The following is a 6,000-nucleotide window of genomic DNA, read 5'->3' on the forward strand; positions in this document are numbered from 1 at the left end:
CTTTTGCAAAACTGGGATTGTTGCCTGGAGAGATATTTTTGGTTTTTAAACTCAATCATGATTTGAAAAGCCGGCATATTCTTATACTAAATGTTTTATTCAGTGGCTCCATGTTTAGGCTAGTACATAATTATTTGTCCATCTGCAGAGTATTCAGTGATTATACAAAAAGGTGAGATTCTGCTTAATGTGCCGCTTGGTATATATTCTATTGGCTATTTAAAAAAAAATTCTCTCTTTCAATTTCAGTGAAGTTTTGCTCAAGAACAAGATGGAGACATTTGAAACCGAATAGCATCAAAGTCAAAAACCACTGTTTTCTAAACATCAGTCTTTATGGCTTGTTTTCTGATAGTAGGCTTATATAACCACCCTGAGTGTGGGTGTCATTGGAAGGATCCTTTTGACAACCCAACACAGACACAGCCTTTTTGTTTTTTTTTATTATATAAATTATAAATATTTTTATTTATAATTTATATACCAGCAACCTGTCTCAGAACTAGTAAGAAGTTCAACATCTTGAGCATCAACTGAAGCTTTGTAAAGCAACATCTTAAACGGTGCATTTTACCGACAAAAATCCCCAAAATTCAAACTATCGGAGCCTAAAAACAACTTCTGAGCATCCTTCGAAAACAGACTGCCTTTAAGGTGCGTGCAAACAGGGCATCCATTCGTTGCCATGGTGACTACGGATGTGTGGCTCCCACAGTGATAGCTCAGAGACCGTGCTGTGTAAACACGGCTCCCTCGGGAGTGGGACAACCGGTAATGACACCCTCAGAGGGGGAAAAAAAAAGCATAGCTACAAACATACACATTAAACCCACCAGAGACGCGGGTGCTTGATTTGTTAACGGCCCCTGCATGGCTGCCTCCCTCCTCCCGCTGTCCCACCCTCTTGTTTTCTCACTTCTATCTATACCCGCCCTTTGTAACCCCTGCCTCTTCATTCGGGCCTACAGTATTCTCCCTTCTTCAGCCAAAACTGGGCCACTGAGTGCAGCGGAGCTAGCCACACAGGGAAGCACATACATACATACGCGCGCGTGGGCTCACGGGCACACATACCCGCACACGGAGTGAGTCGATGCTAATTAGCTCTGCAAACAGGTCTGATCTTGCTCTGCAGCATGTGTGCGCGTTTGGGGTGAGAAAGGGGCAGGGTGCTGTTAACTAACTGGCGTGTCAGGATTTCTTTTTCTGTCCTCATTTACGGAAATGAAGTTTGCCCCCCCGCGTGACCCACCATCTCCCGACGCGCGGCGGGCAAGAGACAAGGAGGGAGGAGAGGCAGAAACTACATGGAAGGGCCATGTCTTTTAATTTATGCATGAGAAACGTCAAATGGGCAGAGGAGGACGAGGGACTGCGACAAAGGGAGGCCCGGGGAGGGAGAGAGACAGAGAAATTATATGGAGGAGAGAGAGAGAGAGAGAGAGAGAGAGAGAGAGAGAGAGAGAGAGAGAGAGAGAGAGAGAGAGGAGATGAGAGGAGATGAGGATGAGAGGAGAAGGAGTTGCACAAGAGTCGACGAAGAGATTTCAACTTTACCATCTAAGGGAAAGAGAGGAGGTCAGTTGTTGTCCTTCAGCGCTTGTGTCAATCCTTAATGAAGATCTTCACGAACCAGGTCCTTGATCTCTAAAAGCTGCAACGCTTCCAGGACAGCTGGGAAACAATTGATAGTGATCCTGTCTGATGTTACAGTTTACTCTGGGTCCTCTAGAGTATGCCGGGTCCTTGCAAAATACACTCATAGATCCATGTCAATGAGAGTATAGTGAGAGAACTGTACTTACCGTCCACTTTGTTGGGTGGTACCAGGTTGGAACCCCATTTCACCTTTAAAAATGCCTTAGATGGCTGAGAATGAAAAAGTTGTTGGGAAGATTCCTCACAGATTTTGGTACATCTTGACACCATGGTATCACACTATAGCGTCAGTCCAAAGATGTTCTGTCAGATCAAGATCCGGTCCCATTTAGACGTGGCCTTCCATCTAAACTTTGTCACGCTTCTCGTCTTGACGGCAAACAAAGTTTGTCTTTATGTTCTGAGGTTTAAAGAAACTCACATGAAAATGTTTTAAAGCCGTGCAACATCATGCGATCACAAAATGTCATTGTCTATTTTTCAGCCCAGGTTCTTGAACCATACCATCGGAACATCTGATGGTCACAGACTTTGGTGGAACAGCAGAAACCTTCTATTCAGGACAGAGCACATCAGCCACAGCTCTCCCCTCCAGACATCCAAAGGTCCTGTAGTCGAGCATACACTTGTCATCCTAGTTTGCATGTTGGGTTGAATTTATGCACGCTGTGAGTTGACAGTCTCTCACAATAATGGTTCTCTACTCCCAATGGTCTGCTTGTAGTTACAGGTTCTAATTTTACAAACTGTGGCTGTTCCTTGAGGTAGTAAATACCCAGGAGGTAAGGAAATAATCCCCACCCATCCCGTCTAGTTTGCCTTCCAGAATATTGGGTCTAATAGTGTTAAAGAGAAGTGACAAAACATTAATCTAACATAGCCACCAAGCTCATCCAGCTGAGAGTGAGCCCTGTGGAGCATATTGAGCACTGTGTCTTCAACCCCGATGAGGCAAACTGAAGGGGGTCCTGGGCATGCTCCACCTTGGCGCCTCAGGGGACAAAGAACGAGCCTCTCCAGGGTCTTCCTCAGATGGGAGGTGAGGGCCACCAGTCATTCATGTTAGCCACCCTCCTAACCTTAGGGACTGACACAAAACAGGATGTCATCCACAGAACCGGTACACTCCCCAGCTGGAGGGCCTTTGCAGGAGATGTACTGGAGGGATAAAGCCAGTTGAGCCGAAGAATCCTTCAGCAGCTTCGGAGAGGGACAAATGCAAAAAAATAACAACCATGTTTCCTATGAGATTACAATAACATGTCCTGGTCGATGACAGCTCCAAGGTTCTTCACATTTGAAACTGCAGGCACGAATACTAGAATACCGTCAAGAAGTGGTTGTGATAACAGTTTGTTCCTCAGGTCTAATAACCTCTGTCTTGACTGAATGTAAAAGCAGCAAAGGCTTTTAGGACTTTACAACTCGATGGAAATGTGACTGTGTGGCTGGTTTTAGCAGGATACATGAATATATATGTATCTCGGTATTGTCTGCATAACAATAAAAGAAATCCCACGCTGTCAACATTTTATGAAAGCATGTATAAAGAAAGGAGGTAAACCTCCATGATTACCTTACAACTAGAATTAATGAAATGTAAATTCAGCAGATATAAAACATTTTGGAAGAATGTTCTGCAGATAGATATTAGCCTTATTCGGGAAACAAACTAGGTATATCACACCTGTTTATTCAACCTTTTTTGCTGCTTCTAAGAAGCAGGAAACATTCATTTACACTCAGAAACATGGAAGCGATAAGATGATTGAAGATGAAACCTCTTGTTTCCTCCTTCCCTCTTAGAACAACCTCACATCTGAGCAAAAGTGCACAGCAGACATAAAGAGGGAGAACCCAAGGCTGCAACTGCAGTAGCATTAGACTCCCTTGTTTCCTGGTCTGAATTTTAAATAATGAGTGACTTAACTGCACCATATGCTTGTTTTTTATTTATTTTTTTAGTTCTCATGGTTTTGTTATCCTTGTCTGATGGAACATAGATGATAAAATTATGACATCTTTTTTTTTCTTTTAAAAAAGACTTCCAGTTATAATGTGGAATAATGTATCTTCATATGACAGGACACAACCTCAGCATCTCTATGCAGATAGACTAAATTTGTGCTCAAGATAAATGCATTACAGTTTTTTTCTCAGAGCATTTGGGTCAACAAAGGATAGCAGCGAGTTCAAAACCAACCAAACTATTTGCTTTCTACCCTAGACGATCACACTAGAGGCAGATACGGATGGCTGTGAAATTTATTAGGATTATCCTCAGTGAGCAACAGCGCTTTTACATGGATTACCCGCATATAAAAGCTGACATGTCTGTCCTTTGGCAAATCTTCAATACAACATCAACCCACCATGTTCTATTTTCACTGAGCGAGATGATGCATGAGAGCAGTGCATTGCACCAAAGATTCTGGTACTTTTCTTGTGCATCTCCAGCAGGTGCAATTTATAGACAAAAGATATTTTGGTTCTCTGAATCGTAATGAATTCACATAGATTAGCAGAAACACAATAAGAAATGACCACAGTAATCTAGCTCATGGCGACCTCTGCCACCCATAAATTATATTACCATTAGTCCTCTCAGCAATGACCTGACCTCAAGCATTGTCTGACCTAAGCGAACAAGCTGTTTGATGGCAAATTATTGATCCTGTAGAGCTCAGATGAAATTATTATTGGGTTAATGGGTGAGGCTCAATAATACAAATCTAACCTTCGTCAGATGAGATCTAAATAAGTAGACTAGTACCTTGCTCTGATTTTGACTTTTACATTTCTAAATAGTTTTTTCCAGCAAAAGACAAAACGCTCTACTCCTGAGAGTAGACAAAGGAGAAACATTATAATTTTAAGTGCTTGTCATTTGTCAGAAATGTAGCGACAGACTAAAAAGAAAATATATTTCATGTGTACAGAAAGATTAGGTGTATAGAAAGTATGAATAGTGCAAATATATGTAGCAGCAGGGTGTATTGCAACAATGAACAGATTATGATGGTGCAGATAGTACATAAAAGAAACAACAACTTCTAAAAGTAATGTGACATTTGTCACTGTATAAAATATTTCTAAAAATGTGAGGGGTCTACTGGATTTTGTGAGATACTGCATATCTAGAACTAAATGTATCAAATCTCCTCTTTCTGTGCTGTGTGTGCTGACTGTTCTCCCTGTGGATTTTCTGTGAATACTCCAGTTTCCATCTATTAAAACCACGCATGTTGGCCTAAATGATGAATGTAAATGACCTTTGGATGTTTACTGTATGCTTGCATTCTTTTTTTCTTCTTTGTGTCTGTCCTGCTATCATCTGGTGAGCTGAACAACATGTTTCCTGTCTCATAGCTGTTAGCTCCTTGAACAGGCTCCAGCTCCTATGCGACCATGAACAGGATTGAGCAGATACACATGATAATAAAATGGAATTCAGCTAAATCCGTTAGCTTTCGCTTCGAACCTTAACTAGAATTAAGGTTCTTCAATCATTTCAGCAAGGTTTACTCTGAACTGTAAAGTTCAGAGTGAAGTGTAAAAAAAGACACAGAGACACATTTCCCACTGGCATTTATTAAACAGGAACAACAAAAGCTGTGTAAAACCCTATGTACACCTTTGCTGCTTCTGTAAGATGTAGGAGGGAAAGTAGCAGTTTTAGCTTGCTAATCAAATGAACTTGAACAATGGAACATAAATCTGACCAGCTCTATAAAAATAGACGAATTATCAAAAGAGGTATGTGTTAATACAATGGCAAGGTGAAAAAAATCAGCAATGCCTGTAGAGAAGCAAATGAACAAAGAAGGGTTTTCTGGCATTTACAAACTACCTGAAGTCTATTCACAAGGGGTAAAAATTAAAGACCGTTTAGATGACTTATTAAATCCATGTCGAGGCCAGAACGTGCAATGTTTCAAGAAACTGCAAAAACCCAAGAGCAACACCTATGTTGGCCTATTAGCATGTTAACTTATAAAGGGCATGATAGGAAAATAAGAAAATGCCTGAACTGGTGTGGTGTTTGTTTGGAGGAGTTAGCAGGAAAAAGACGATACTCTGTGAAAGGAAGATGGCAGCATGGCTCGAGGCCAATACTCTGCAAAAACAGACATTAGTTCTGTTACTCAAAGCTGCAAGAACAAGTTTCTTACTGGCATGGATATTCCATCTTTCACAAGAACTAGAGTATAGGACTCCCAAGAAGCCTTCATAGGTTCCCCCACTACATGACACCCAAATCACATTCCTCTGACGCCACATGGAAATGGTTAAAAATATATGTCAAGAACAAGCTGCAGGGACAGAATAATGTCAGTGGGT

The sequence above is a fragment of the Fundulus heteroclitus genome, chromosome 16, assembly GCF_011125445.2.
Source record: "Fundulus heteroclitus isolate FHET01 chromosome 16, MU-UCD_Fhet_4.1, whole genome shotgun sequence".
In the NCBI taxonomy this organism is placed as follows: Eukaryota; Metazoa; Chordata; class Actinopteri; order Cyprinodontiformes; family Fundulidae; genus Fundulus; species Fundulus heteroclitus.